This window comes from Haematobia irritans, chromosome 2 (genome assembly GCF_050003625.1).
Source record: "Haematobia irritans isolate KBUSLIRL chromosome 2, ASM5000362v1, whole genome shotgun sequence".
In the NCBI taxonomy this organism is placed as follows: domain Eukaryota; kingdom Metazoa; phylum Arthropoda; class Insecta; order Diptera; family Muscidae; genus Haematobia; species Haematobia irritans.
The window spans coordinates 107065868-107081910 of NC_134398.1; the positions used below are offsets into that span (position 1 = coordinate 107065868).

The 16043-nt window shown below is 34.2% G+C and overlaps 2 long non-coding RNA genes across 2 annotated transcripts; both read right to left on the bottom strand.

Moving 5' to 3' along the window:
* Positions 1 to 1187: 1187 nt before the first annotated feature.
* LOC142223647 (uncharacterized) lies at positions 1188 to 4174 on the bottom strand. The gene is made up of 2 exons (XR_012718849.1): positions 3702 to 4174; positions 1188 to 1334 (listed from the first exon to the last, which is right to left on the bottom strand). It is a non-coding gene; the product is annotated as an uncharacterized LOC142223647 (long non-coding RNA).
* A 2490-nt stretch (positions 4175 to 6664) lies between these two features.
* On the bottom strand, positions 6665 to 15525 carry LOC142225970 (uncharacterized). Its single transcript, XR_012719545.1, has 4 exons — positions 15421 to 15525; positions 15287 to 15336; positions 12799 to 15221; positions 6665 to 6815 (listed from the first exon to the last, which is right to left on the bottom strand). It is a non-coding gene; the product is annotated as an uncharacterized LOC142225970 (long non-coding RNA).
* Between the last annotated feature and the right edge of the window lie 518 nt (positions 15526 to 16043).

A 16043-nucleotide genomic window follows, 5' to 3' on the forward strand; every position in this document is an offset into this window, starting at 1 on the left:
CTTAATACACATTGCAAATGGCGCCATGTTATGAAAATACTGACTGATCGATTTACGTCAGTTTTTCAACTCAAAAAAAAAAAAAAAAGTATCACAAATGGAAAAAATTTCGCTAGTTTTTCGCATTTTTTGGTTTCGTATGGAGTTTCAACGCGAAAACCGAACAGAGTACCGGCCTTTATAGTTGATAAATAATTTTTTTCTCGCGTACAATATGCCAATTATGGCTGTCATTCGGGATTGATTTTTATAAATCCCGGGATTCGGGATTTCAAAATATAGAATTCCGGGATTTTTCGGAATTCTTAAAATATTTTAAGTTATAACAATCTACAGCCCCAAAAAATTGTCGTAAATTAAGCCAATTTAGTTATTTCAATTTTATTAACAAAAGAAAATAAGAGTAAATTAAAAAGCAATTTCAAATTGCTATCACAATTAACGAACACTTAGTCCAACTGAACAACATGAAGAAAAGAAAAACAAAAAAAAATTACAAACATCTGTTAATGCGCTTTACAAATTATCAGTTATTCCGGACGACAGTGCTCGCGTCGAACATATCCCATATATTGTGTACATTATACGTTAAGTCCGAAGGCATAATCGATACTGCTGCATGTTTATGGGATCGATAACACATTTACCGATAACTTAGTTATCGCCGACAAGTCGTATCGATCCGACACTCTGTAAGATTCTTTACGAACACCGACATTCCGTCAGGAATAACTGATAATCTGTAAAGCGCATAATATTCAGTGACGCTACCTTTTGTGAAAAAATTGGTTTAGGATTTTTTTGTTTATATTTGTAGGTATTGAAATTGTAAAAGGTGGACAAAATTGCTACACCCAAAAAAATTTTGTTACTCATAATAGCAAAAATGTTTGCTAAAACAGCAGAATTTGTTTGCTGAAAAAGGGACAGCAGTAGCATGTAGTTCTTTCAGCTAACATTCGTTAGTTGAAACAGCAAACCTTTTTACAGTTCAAATAGCAAACAAATGCTGCTGAATTAGCAAACTTGTTTGCTAAAAGTCTTGACAAAACATCGCTGCTGAAATAGCAAACTGCGTTAGTTGAAATAGCTAACATTTATACTGCTATAACAACTACAAATCTTTGTTGTCCCAGCAACAAAATTTGTCGTTTTTAACAATGTGTTGAAATGAAACCCGTAAATCATTTAATATAATAACTTCTACATTTATTAAATGTAAGAAATAAATTGAATTCCATCGAAGTATTGGAAGTTGAGTTGAAGTGTTGTAAGTATTTATTTTCGTTTATTTTTCTTCTTTGGTCTTATACACGCGGATAAAACATAATAATCTGTAAAGAAAAGAAATAAAAAAGCAATTACTAACTACACTATTTTACACTAAAATTTGCAGTTGAATAGAGGTTTCTTTTTATGTATTTTAATCCAGTGAATTCGAAAATAGAGGTTAAAAATTTTTTTATGAAACAGTTTTTGAGATATCCTTATATTTTTATTTTATTTTGTTGTCCTTTTTAAATTAGCTAAATCATTTCTCGAGCTAAAATTGTACGATTATATCGAACAAATATGCTTATAACTTTGTCATTTTTCTTCTAATCTTATTCTTACGATAGAGTATCACCTTTACGAGCATAAAGAGAAATCGGGCGTTATTTCAATGGTTGACACTTTTCCACCGGCACAGAATCACTGTAAAACATGATCGAAATGTGCTCAATTGGATCGATATATTTAGAACCACTTAACTTATTACAGATCCAACGATATAAGCGGACATTTCTAGCTTGAGATATGATTCTCGCGTCTAGTAAAAACCAAAAATATAAGTATATCTCAAAACGGTTTCCCTATAAAAAATTTAACCAGAAATTTTGATTTTATTCGATCTTTCTTTTTTCCAATAGAAAATAATTAATCAAGCTTGAGATAGTTTTTTGTATGTATTGGTTTCTTTATTTTTCAATATTTCGCAATTACATTGAATTGCTTCATCAGGAGTCGATCTAAAGGGTGATTCTTTTGAGGTTAGGATTTTCATGCATTAGTATTTGACAGATCACGTGGGATTTCAGACATGGTGTCAAAGAGAAAGATGCTCAGTATGCTTTGACATTTCATCATGAATAGACTTACTAACGAGCCACAACGTCGAATTTTCAGTGAATGGGCCCTAGAAAAGTTGGCAGAAAATCCGCTTTTTTATCGACAAATTTTGTTCAGCGATGAGGCTCATTTCTGGTTGAATGGCTACGTAAATAAGCAAAATTGCCGCATTTGGAGTGAAGAGCAACCAGAAGCCGTTCAAGAACTGCCCATGCATCTCGAAAAATGCACTGTTTGGTGTGGTTTGTACGCTGGTGGAATCATTGGACCGTATTTTTTCAAAGATGCTGTTGGACGCAACGTTACGGTGAATGGCGATCGCTATCGTTCGATGCTAACAAACTTTTTGTTGCCAAAAATGGAAGAACTGAACTTGGTTGACATGTGGTTTCAACAAGATGGCGCTACATGCCACACAGCTCGCGATTCTATGGCCATTTTGAGGGAAAACTTCGGAGAACAATTCATCTCAAGAAATGGACCGGTAAGTTGGCCACCAAGATCATGCGATTTGACGCCTTTAGACTATTTTTTGTGGGGCTACGTCAAGTCTAAAGTCTACAGAAATAAGCCAGCAACTATTCCAGCTTTGGAAGACAACATTTCCGAAGAAATTCGGGCTATTCCGGCCGAAATGCTCGAAAAAGTTGCCCAAAATTGGACTTTCCGAATGGACCACCTAAGACGCAGCCGCGGTCAACATTTAAATGAAATTATCTTCAAAAAGTAAATGTCATGGACCAATCTAACGTTTCAAATAAAGTACCGATGAGATTTTGCAAATTTTATGCGTTTTTTTTTTTTTAAAAGTTATCAAGCTCTTAACAAATCACCCTTTATAATAAAAGTGGTTTGATAATTTAACCTCTATTTTCGAATTCAGGAGATGAAAATACATAATAAAATCACCTCTTCTTACGATAAAGTATCACCTTTACGAGCATAAAGAGAAATCGGGCGTTATTTCAACGGTTGATACTTTTCCACCGGCACAGAATCACTGTAAAACATGATGGAAATGTGCTCAATTGGATCGATATATTTAGAACCACTTAACTTATTACAGATCCAGCGATATAAGCGGACATTTCTAGCTTGAGATATGATTCTCGCGTCTAGTAAAAACCAAAAATATAAGTATATCTCAAAACGTTTTCCATATAAAAATTTAACCAGAAATTTTGATTTTATTCGATCTTTCTTTTTTCCAATAGAAAATAATTAATCAAGCTTGAGATCGTTTTTTGTATGTATTGGTTTCTTTATTTTTCAATATTTCGCAATTACATTGAATTGCTTCATCAGGAGTCGATCTATAATAAAAGTGGTTTGATAATTTAACCTCTATTTTCGAATTCAGGAGATGAAAATACATAATAAAATCACCTCTCATCAAATATACATGACAAAAATTTTATTTTGTAAACAAGTTTTATTTATAGGTATTGTATTGAACGATGTCATCAAAGTTGACCAATAAAATAGGTACTTTTAAAACTAAAAGCATACATTATTCTCTTAAGGCCGTATTTAGTTGGCATTATTTCGCTAAAATAGAAAGGTTGTAATGTTATCCTGGGTTTAATACTCACATTTTAGGTGAACTTTGCCAATTGTGATACATTCGGGTACAGTTTAGGTTAGCTATAGTGGCAGCCCATTATATCAGGCCCACTTTGACTATTCAGTCCCTTATGATACAGCAGTTTTGAACTTCACTCTTGTCGCTGAGTGCCACCGATTCCATGTAGGAAGCTCAAAGACAAGGAATCTCCTTTTTATAGCCGAGCCTGAACATTATTTCCCATTGCGATTTTAGAGTAGCTTTGAAACACTCAGAAATGTCACCAGCATTCCAGAGGGAGTAATCCACCAATCCTCAGTTGCAAAACTTTATAGTGTTTAGTCGAAACTAGGATTGAATCCATAACCGTTTGTAAGCAAAGTGGGCTCGAACCATACGACGGTTGCTCCCATATATCAATGTGTAATAATAATTTTCCAATCTAAAAATTATTAAAAACAAAATGACTTTAAAAGGAATACAATATCACACAATACAATACTTAACAAATAACACAATAATCACCAAACAACACAAAATAATTCTTCTAAAGGGTGATTTGTTAAGAGCTTGATAACTTTTTTTTTTTAAAAACGCATAAAATTTGCAAAATCTCATCGGTTCTTTATTTGAAACGTTAGATTGGTCCATGACATTTACTTTTTGAAGATAATTTCATTTAAATGTTGACCGCGGCTGCGTCTTAGGTGGTCCATTCGGAAAGTCCAATTTTGGGCAACTTTTTCGAGCATTTCGGCCGGAATAGCCCGAATTTCTTCGGAAATGTTGTCTTCCAAAGCTGGAATAGTTGCTGGCTTATTTCTGTAGACTTTAGACTTGACGTAGCCCCACAAAAAATAGTCTAAAGGCGTCAAATCGCATGATCTTGGTGGCCAACTTACCGGTCCATTTCTTGAGATGAATTGTTCTCCGAAGTTTTCCCTCAAAATGGCCATAGAATCGCGAGCTGTGTGGCATGTAGCGCCATCTTGTTGAAACCACATGTCAACCAAGTTCAGTTCTTCCATTTTTGGCAACAAAAAGTTTGTTAGCATCGAACGATAGCGATCGCCATTCACCGTAACGTTGCGTCCAACAGCATCTTTGAAAAAATACGGTCCAATGATTCCACCAGCGTACAAACCACACCAAACAGTGCATTTTTCGGGATGCATGGGCAGTTCTTGAACGGCTTCTGGTTGCACTTCACTCCAAATGCGGCAATTTTGCTTATTTACGTAGCCATTCAACCAGAAATGAGCCTCATCGCTGAACAAAATTTGTCGATAAACACATTTCGAACCGAACACTGATTTTGGTAATAAAATTCAATGATTTGCAAGCGTTGCTCGTTAGTAAGTCTATTCATGATGAAATGTCAAAGCATACTGAGCATCTTTCTCTTTGACACCATGTCTGAAATCCCACGTGATCTGTCAAATACTAATGCATGAAAATCCTAACCTCAAAAGAATCACCCTTTATTTTCCCGGCTTGTCTAGTTTTCGTTTAAAAGTGATGCTTTGACGGCGTTGGCGTTTGAAATATCGACGTTGACATTTGTCAAAACCAATATTAGGTCTGATCGCGTACTTTTATAGCGATAATTATCCAATAAAATCTAGCAAAAGAGTAAAAGTGCATTTTACTCTCGCGTACTTTTATAGCAATAATTATCCAATAAAATCTAGCAAAAGAGTAAAAGTGCATTTTACTCTCTTTGCTGAAAAGTACGCGAATGCAATCCGGTAACTAGAGAAAAGTAAAAATGGCGATTTAAGACGCTGAACTCGAACCCACCTTAATATGGAAATTACTAAAAAGGGTTTCTTGTTCACAAATGTTATTGCATAATCAAAAAATACTAATTGTTTTTAACGCTTGAAGTTTTATAATGTGTACCATTTTACTATTGTCCATTTGACTGGAGAGACTTTATAATTTTATTCGGATCAGCAGAAAATTTCAGCAAACTACTGACTTTTCAGGAGAGTACTATGTTCGGGTTTTTCACCAAAACACTAAACTAAAAGTACAAAAATATGTATGAAGACGATTATATTTTGAACAAGTCTTACCAAATAATGGAAGGAAAAGATCCAAGGAATTGATTGCAAATAATTTTATATTTCTGTATTAATTAATTAAAAAAAGCAACCGTGAAAACAAGCTGGTTTTCAGCTTGAAAACTGAACATAGTACTCAGCTTTCTGCAGTATTTCTGCTGTTCCAAAATAACAGATTTTTTGCTGTTTTAGCAAAAAAAGCTGCTAAAACAGCAGCATTTTGTTTGCTGGAAAACAGCAGACAGCGTTTGTTATTAACAACAGACTTTTTTCTATGAGTGTTGGCAGCAACTTTTTCAAAGTGAAAGGTACTAGAAGAAGAAAAAAATGTGATTTAATATTTCAAGGCCAGTCGATGCTGTTAATTCTAAATAAATATATTTAATATATTAATAAAACATGTCTTTTATTGAAGAAAAAATTGCTTATATAAATACACAAAATTGTATTTAAAAACGAAGGTAAGCAGTTCTAAATTTGAAGTAAAAGGTTTACCACAAATATGTAAGATTTGTCCAAATGAATGAAAAAAGTTCATTAAAATCATTCTATATATGAATTCAATTCAGTTAAATTTGTTCATTCTGTAGTACACCCAAAAAAATATTTTTACTCATAATAGCAAAAATGTTTGCTAAAACAGCAGATTTTGTTTGCTGAAAAAGGGACAGCAGTAGCATGTAGTTGTTTCAGCAAACATTCGTTAGTTGAAAAAGCAAACACTTTTTACAGCTAAAATAGCAACAAATGCTGCTGAATTAGCAAACTTGTTTGCTAAAAATTTTTGACAAACATCGCTGCTGAAATAGCATGCTGCGTTAGTTGAAATAGCTAACATTTTTACTGCTATAACAACTACAAATGTTTGTTGTCCCAGCAATAAAATTTGTCGTTTTTAACGATATGTTGAAATGAAACCCGTAAATCATTTAACACAATAACTTCTACATTTATTAAATGTGTGAAATAAATTGAATTCCATCGAAGTATTGGAAGTTGAGTTGAAGTGTTGTACAAGATTTATTTACGTTTATTTTTCTTCGTTGGCCTTATACACGCGGATAAAACATAACAATCTGTAATGAAAAGAAGTTGGAAAAAGTAATTAGTAACTGTAGTATCCCGGCTAACATGAAGCGACATCCCTACAGCTTGTACTAAATGTATCTAATGTTAATGTTTAAGTTCATGTTAGATGTATATAAATACAAGCCGTTACCTTTTGAGTGCTCTTTATAGTTTGTGGCAGTGCCATTTTTTGCAAGTTGATTACATTCGTCTGTTACACACAAAGCTATACGCGTGTTCCTTTTTTTTGTTTCAATAATGTAAAATATATTAAATAAAATAGTTGTTAGTAATCAAACAACATCAAGTGTGAATTTATTTGTCTCCGTTCGGACACAACAAATTGGCGACGAGGATAAAGAAACGATTTTGTAAAACAATCAATATGGCAGAGGAGCAAATGAAGAAGCTGTTGGAAGCCATCACATCCATGACAACGGCTTTGGCACAGCAGCAAACATCAACAAGCACCAGTATCAACATAATATCTAATTTCGATTCGTTTGATCCTAAAATAGAGACATTCAAAACATACAAACAACGGTTGGAGATCCATTTCCAGCTAAACAAGGTTTTTAATGATAAAGAGATTTGTGCAAAACTATTGCTGCAGTATATTGGCACAGAGAATTACACAACACTAACAACTTTAGCGGCACCCAGAAATTTGTGTGAGTTAAAATATGAAGAAATTATGGCACTGCTGGAAAAACATTTCTGTCCAAAGAAAAATATCTTGGTTGAACAACACAAATTTTTATCTGAAGTGCAAAATGATGGACAAACGATATCTGAGTTTATGGCAATGTTACAGAAGAGGTCAACAGATTGCCAATTTGAATGTTCATGTGGGAAATCAGTTGCCGACATCTTTTCCAGGGCTCAATTCATAAGGGGGATTCGCGACAATAGTATCCGCGAAAAATTGCTACAAAAACCGGAGGCTACATTTTCGGAAATTGTTGAGAAAGCTAAAGTCTTGGAAGCAGCAAAAGTAAACAACGATGAAATGGCGGCTTGTTCAACAGGTGATGTACATCAAGTTCATCGAGGTGTTATCTGTAATCGAAATGACCATCGAAATCATCAACAACAGCGATCGAAGTTACCAAACAAAAACATCGATTATAAGAAAGTAGGAGTAGAAGGGTTATGCTTGCGATGTGGGAGAAGTAATCACTTATCGAATGATTGCAAAATCGAGAAAAATAAACTCAAGTGTTCATCGTGTGGAATGAATGGTCATGTAAAGGAGGTGTGTATCAAAACAAAATTAAAACGTAAACAAACGGCGGAATACAAAACATCGTATGTCGAAGAGTATTCATCAGATACAGATACTGATTTTTTGGTGTGAATCAAATTATTGATATTTACAATGAGACTGAGTTGCCACCGTCGGAAATAAGAAAGTTTTTAATTACTGTATTAATAAATGGCCGCAAACAAAAATTTGAAGTGGATTCCGGAGCAGGATACACGCTGATTCCAAAAAGTGATTTTGATGATTTAAACTTAAATATTCCAATCGAAAAAACAAATATTGCATTCCGAACTTATACCGGTGATGTATTTGTGCCTTTGGGTGTAGTCAGCGTGATGGTACAATATAATGGCAGGAAAACAAAAGAACAAATGTATATTGTGTCCCCCAAACATACAGCTTTGCTTGGGCGTGTACGGATAAGACGTTTGAATATTTGTTTAAATGAACTGGACCAAAGCAATTCGGAGGTAAAGAAAATAAACAATGAATCAAATGAATCTGTTGCAGACATAATCGAAAAATATTCCGAAATTTTTCAGCAAAAGGTAGGTTGCATTCCAGATCTAATTTTTTCTCTAAAGATGCAACCAGGAGCAAAGCCGAAATTTTTAAGAGAGCGCCAAGTTCCATTTGCACTTCGAGAAAAAGTCGAGCGTGAGTTGGACAGCCTAGAGCGAGATGGAATCATAACAAAAGTTAACACCAGTAATTGGGGATCACCCTTGGTTGTTATTCCAAAACCTGATGGTAATGTCCGTTTATGTGTGGATTATAAAATTGCCGTCAATCCTCAATTAGAGCCAGCACATTACCCTATCAAGAAGATTGATGAAATTTTTAATTCTTTAAAAAATTCTAAGTATTTTTGCAAACTCGACTTATATAAAGCGTATTTACATGTTGCAGTGGACGATGACAGCAAAAGGATCCAAACAATATCAACACACAGAGGCACTTATCAAATGAATAGATTGTCTTTTGGAATTAAGACAGCGCCAAGTGAGTTTAACAGGATATTGGACCAAATTTTACAAGGGCTACAAGGAACAATTTCTTACTTCGACGATATTATCGTACATGCACCTACCATAAAGGAATGTCGGGAACGGCTGACAGAATGTTTCCAACGTCTTCAGAAATATCAATTACATGTAAATAAGTCAAAGTGCGAATATTTTAAAGAGCAAATCCATTACCTGGGATACAATGTTAGCTACAATTCTATATCAAAATGCCCGTTGAAGACAGAAGCCTTATCAAAGATGCCACGAACACAAAATCCAGTTGAGGTAAGACGATTTCTTGGAATGATAACGTACTATTCTAGGTTTATACCAGATACAGCAACAAAAACGTATCATCTTCGCCAGCTATTGGAAAAAGGAAATCGATTTTACTGGAGTAAACAATGCGAGAAAGCATTTGCTGATCTCAAAGCTGAGATTTTGACAGACAGGGTATTAACCCCGTACGATGTGATGCAAGCCCAGTGGGGTGGCAGCGGTTTTGTCACATGTCTCAGGTGAGGAGGAGCGTCCGATAACGTTCATATCGAGATCATTAACAAAAGCGGAACAGAATTATAGCCAACTCGATAGGGAGGCATTGGCGATAGTGTTTGCAGTGGAAAAATTTTTCATGTATTTATATGGGCGAGAATTTACCCTAGTTACGGACAATAGACCTCTATCTAGAATTTTTCACCAGGATTCAAAGACTCCAGCTATGACATCAGCCCGTTTGTTGCGTTATGCCTCGTTTCTTCAGGGTTTCAATTATAAAATTGAGCACAGGAAAGCCGATCAAAATATACACGTTGATTGTTTATCTCGCGCTCCAGTTCAAAACGTGACCAAGTCTAAACATTTTCTAGATAAAGAAACGCAAGTCATTCAAGAGCAAAAAATTAACGAAATATCCACTTATTCTATTAATTCATCGACGATTGCAAGGAAAACTATGCGAGATAAAGAACTAGCTCAACTCAAACAATCCTTAATGAATGGTGTGAATACAGATCCTGAGTATTCTATACAAGATGGAGTGTTATTCAAAGGTGATCGGGTTATGATTCCAACATGCCAACGTAAAGAAATTCTAAATGAGCTTCATCGCACACACATGGGTATTGTGAAAATGAAGCAGTTAGCAAGAAAATATTGCTTCTGGAAAGGTATTGATAGCGATATCGAAAATATGGTAAAAAGTTGTCCAGAGTGTGCAAGAGTACGAAAAAGCCCTCCAAAAGTGGAACAACACCATTGGGAGGAGCCGAAGGAAAATTTTCAACGTGTTCATATAGACTACGCTGGTCCTTTCTTAAATTATAACTTTCTCGTTTTAGTTGATGCAAAATCAAAATGGGCCGAAATACGGATAATTAAGGAATCACCAACATCAGAAATAACTATCCAGCTTTTAAGAAATATTTTCACAACCCATAGTTTACCAGAAATAATAGTATCTGATAATGCTTCTATTTTTCAGAGTTCTGTTTTCAAACAATTTTTGTGTGAACAACGGGATATTTCAAAAGTTCATTGCACCAGGACATCTCGCTACTAACGGTTTGGCAGAAAGATATGTCCAATTTTTGAAAACCAAGTTGAAAGCTATGGAGAGCGAGAATATGCCAATTCATGCGAAAGTGCAAGAGATACTACTACGGTATAGGGCAACACCTTTAGCTTGTGGTCTAAGCCCGTCAAAACTGTATCTTGGCCGAGACATTCGTATTAAGTTAGATGCCATTCGGCCAGTAAAACATCAATATTCAGATGTATCGAAGAAACAGAAAGTTCGCTGTATGGAAGTCGGTGAAAGAGTGCAGGTGAGATGGCACAATCAGAACAAGCAAGTGTGGAAGTTCGGAGTCGTAGTAAAGAAGATGGGAAAATGTCATTATATTGTCAAACTAGACAATGGGTATAAATTAAAGCGCCACATTAATCAATTACTCAAATCAATGGTACATAAACCTCAAGAAACATCCGACAAACCACTGCAAGACTCGATTGGAAGGCAGAAAAATCGCAAATGGAGGAGATAATAATAGAGCAGCAAATAGACCCACCGAGTATGCCGTCAGTTTCGCAGCAGCAAGCATCGCAAGCAACCCCACTTCGAAGATCTCAGCGGACAAGAAAACTTCCCACGTTCTTACACAGCCATGTTCTCTATTAGCGTGGGAGAGTGTAGTATCCCGGCTAACATGAAGCGACATCCCTACAGCTTGTACTAAATGTATCTAATGTTAATGTTTAAGTTCATGTTAGATGTATATAAATACAAGCCGTTACCTTTTGAGTGCTTTTTATAGTTTGTGGCAGTAGCCATTTGTTGCAAGTTGATTACATTCGTCTGTTACTGCCATTCGGCCAGTAAAACATCAATATTCAGATGTATCGAAGAAACAGAAAGTTCGCTGTATGGAAGTCGGTGAAAGAGTGCAGGTGAGATGGCACAATCAGAACAAGCAAGTGTGGAAGTTCGGAGTCGTAGTAAAGAAGATGGGAAAATGTCATTATATTGTCAAACTAGACAATGGGTATAAATTAAAGCGCCACATTAATCAATTACTCAAATCAATGGTACATAAACCTCAAGAAACATCCGACAAACCACTGCAAGACTCGATTGGAAGGCAGAAAAAATCGCAAATGGAGGAGATAATAATAGAGCAGCAAATAGACCCACCAAGTATGCCGTCAGTTTCGCAGCAGCAAGCATCGCAAGCAACCCCACTTCGAAGATCTCAGCGGACAAGAAAACTTCCCACGTTCTTACACAGCCATGTTCTCTATTAGCGTGGGAGAGTGTAGTATCCCGGCTAACATGAAGCGACATCCCTACAGCTTGTACTAAATGTATCTAATGTTAATGTTTAAGTTCATGTTAGATGTATATAAATACAAGCCGTTACCTTTTGAGTGCTTTTTATAGTTTGTGGCAGTAGCCATTTTTTGCAAGTTGATTACATTCGTCTGTTACACACAAAGCTATACGCAAGTGTTCCTTTTTTTGTTTCAATAATGTAAAATATATTAAATAAAATAGTTGTTAGTAATCAAACAACATCAAGTGTGCATTTATTTGTCTCCGTTCGGACACAACAGTAACTACACTAGTTTACACTACAATTTACATTTGATTAGAGGTTGCTTTTTATGTATTTTCATCAAGTGAATTCGAAAATTAAGGTTAAAAATTTTTTAATGAAACAGTTTTTGAGATATACTTATATATATTTTTGTCCTTTTTCATTAGAAAAATCATTTCTCGAGTTAAAAATGTACGATTATATCGAACAAATGTGGATCTGTGATAAGTTAAGTGGTTCAAAATATATTTAAAAAAGGGCACATTTTCACAAAATATGCTTATAACTTTGTCATTTTTCTTCTAATCTTATTCTTACGTTAAAGTATCACCTTTAATGTAAGTATATCTCAAAACGTGTTGCATATAAAAATTTAACTTCTATATTCGAATTCAGGAGATGAAAATACATAAAAAAATCACCTCACATTAAATATACTTGACAAAAATTTTATTTTGTAAACTATTTTTATTTATAGGTATTGTATTGAACGACGTCATCAAAGTTCAAATAGGTACTTTTAGCAAAAATTAAAATGGTTAAAACTAAAAGCATACATTATTCTCTTAAGGCCGTATTTTGTAAAATAGCAAGGTTGTAATGTTATCCTGGTTTTAATACTCACATTTAAGGTGCCAATTGTGAAACATTCGGGTACAGTTTAGGTTAGCTATAGTGGCAGCCCGTTATTTTAGGCCCACTTTGACTATTCAGTCCCTTATGATACAGCCAGCGTTACCGTTGGGAATTTTCAAAAAGTGGCACAAAAAGTGGCAAACGTCGAAAAAAGGGGCACAATTATTTTTGAAAAGTGGCACAAAAAGTGGCACATTCTTTTTATTAACTTATACAAAAAAAAAAACTTAAGAAATAAATACTGCTATGAGGTTAAGTTAAAATATATTTTGCGAATTCATACAAATTGGTGAACAAATCCTATTTAAAATTATTTTTTAAGCGTCTATAAAATAACACTAGGCAACAAATAACAAACTTTTCTCTGTGAATTGTTTCTAGCATATTTCTTCTTATTGATTATGACCTACTAAACACGAAAATGATTTTTAAAAAATTTTCTGTCGATTGGTTTTCGAGATACAATTTTTTTTTTTTTAATTTTTGGAGGTACACTTCCAATTTTGAGCATATCTTCCGTTTTCTTTAACCTTTTTGATCTTAATACTACTCAAATTAAAGAAAAGTGAGTCGTCTACAACTCATTCTCAGAAAATTTTCAAATCGGGTAAGTAGTTTGGATGTTGGCGGCTTAGAAAGGTTAAAAAACGGCGTTTTTTTAGTAAAAATGTGGCAGAAAAAACCATATAAAGATTCATATAAAATATAAAAAAAATGCTAACAGCAATTTTTTTACGTATAGCTGAAATTTTTTTTTTAATTTTTGGAGGTACACTTCCAATTTTGAGCATATCTTCCGTTTTCTTTAACCTTTTTGATCTTAATACTACTCAAATTAAAGAAAAGTGAGTCGTCTACAACTCATTCTCAGAAAATTTTCAAATCGGGTAAGTAGTTTGGATGTTGGCGGCTTAGAAAAGCCGAAAACCAATCGACAGAAAATTTTTTAAAAATCATTTTCGTGTTTAGTAGGTCATAATCAATAAGAAAAAATATGCTAGAAACAATTCACAAAATGGCTGTTGGCTAGTGTAATCAGGCCTTTCAATTATATCTTTAAATTTATTTACGATATCAAAATAATTTATATCATCATTGGTTTTGAAGTAATGCGGAACCCCCTTTTCTTCAGTTTTTTGTCATTTATGTCAATTCATGGTAAAATTTGTCCACGACTTTCGGATTGTGATGTCATTTTGTGACCTATCTATATTGTTTTAATGTTTTTAATATACAAAGAATTTTTATAGTCGATATCTGCTAAATCACGTTTTTACAAACTTTCTTACAAAATTTATGTATATTTGTAATAGAATATTTTTGTTAAATATAAGTAAGAGACAATTTAAGGTAATCACTATGTTCGATTTTCGAGTTGAAATTTTCGCGGTTACTTTACTAAAACAGTTCAATATAAAGCAGATAAATTAACTCAATAACTCAATCATTTATAATTTTGATTATTTCAGGAAAAGTAATCGCGAAAATAAAGTGATTTTCAACTCGAAAACCGAACATAGTACTCACGTTTTGGAATATTTTGTTAACGGTATTCATACTTTTGATAATATAAACTAAAATTTAAGATAAATCTGTGGTATTTGAAAGTGCATTTTGGATCTTTAACATATACTTTCTCTAATTTCTTAGGACACTTTTCTTCCAATTTTTCTCTAATGAGGTAATGCTTCAATACTGTCCACTGTTCCAGCATTCATTTTGAGGAATATAGTAGAATTGGAACAATCTGCCTCAAAGGGCGATTGCAATTTTTTCTAACTGGGTCCTTATGGGATCCATCATCAATTATTTCCTGCGGTCGTAATACAAACCTTAAACATTTTCATATTTATCCTGATATTTCATGCCACAATAAATTTGGCATATTCAAAGTACGGTTTACCAAATAATTTTAATCGTAACTGTTCACGTAATAAGAATTAATGAGCGAAGGCTGTTGGTGCACAACATTAAATTTTCTTAATAACACATCTATGGTGATAACTATCCATAATATTTAAACTTTTGAAAAAGTGGCACGAATTATTGGAAAAGTGGCACAAAATCGTAAAAAGTATCACATTTAGTGGCACAAACAAAAAGTGGCGCAAAAGTGGCACCGCCCAAGAAAAGTGGCAAATTTGCCACTAAAGTGGCACAACGGTAACGCTGGATACAGCAGTGTTGAACTTCTCTCTTGTCACTGAGTGAGGAAGCTCAAAGACAAGGAATCTCCTTTTAATAGCCGAGCCTGAACACCATTTCCCATTGCGATGAAAAATTTAGAGTAGGTTTGAAACACTCCGAAATGTCTCCAACATTCCAGAGGGAGTAATCCACCGTTGCAAAACTTCATAATGTTTAGTCGAAACTAGGATTGAATCCATAACCGTTTGTATGCAATTTTCCAATCTAAAAATTATAAAAACCAAAAAGGTCTTTCAAAGGAATACAATATTATACAATTCAATACTTACCAAACAACACAAAATAATTTTTCTATTTTCCCGGCTTGGAGACAGCGTGCCTGGAAAAATATTTAAAAAACGATCACTTTATTCTATTTGGAAAGTTATTCTATTTGGAAAGTCGAAAATTGTTCACCATATACCTTTCACAATTTTAAGCGTAATATCTATGTTTTCAGAACTTTATTTTCGTTTTTATTTAAATAAAATATAACAAGCTGGTTGCGCTTGGCGTTTCACAAAAAAATAAAATGGCTCTTTTAACAGTAGTGATGGCAAAATACTTTCATGTACATTTTGTACTTTTTGATATGCTTCCCCATCACAGTTCGCGATGGTTGTGGTGACATTTACGAGTCTGTGGTAGCGATGAAATGGAACTTTGAAATGCTGGCAGGGAAGGGCCGTTTGCACTGAATGGAGACTCCAATTTATTAATAGGGCTGTTTTCTTTTAGCACTGGATACCCTAAAGGCCGGTATGCACCTCTAGCGAAAAATTTCATTCCCATAAGAAATGCATTGCTATTTAAGGCCGGTATGCACCTCTACCGAAATTTTCGGAAGCAAAAATTTATAGTCTACAACAAAAAAAACAGGGCTGTGTACACAAATTTTAATCCAGCTAATCGCTTTTAAAAATTGTTAATAAAGGGTGATTTGTTAAGAGCTTGATAACTTTTTTAAAAAAAAAAACGCATAAAATTTGCAAAATCTCATCGGTTCTTTATTTGAAACTTTAGATTGGTCCATGAAATTTACTTTTT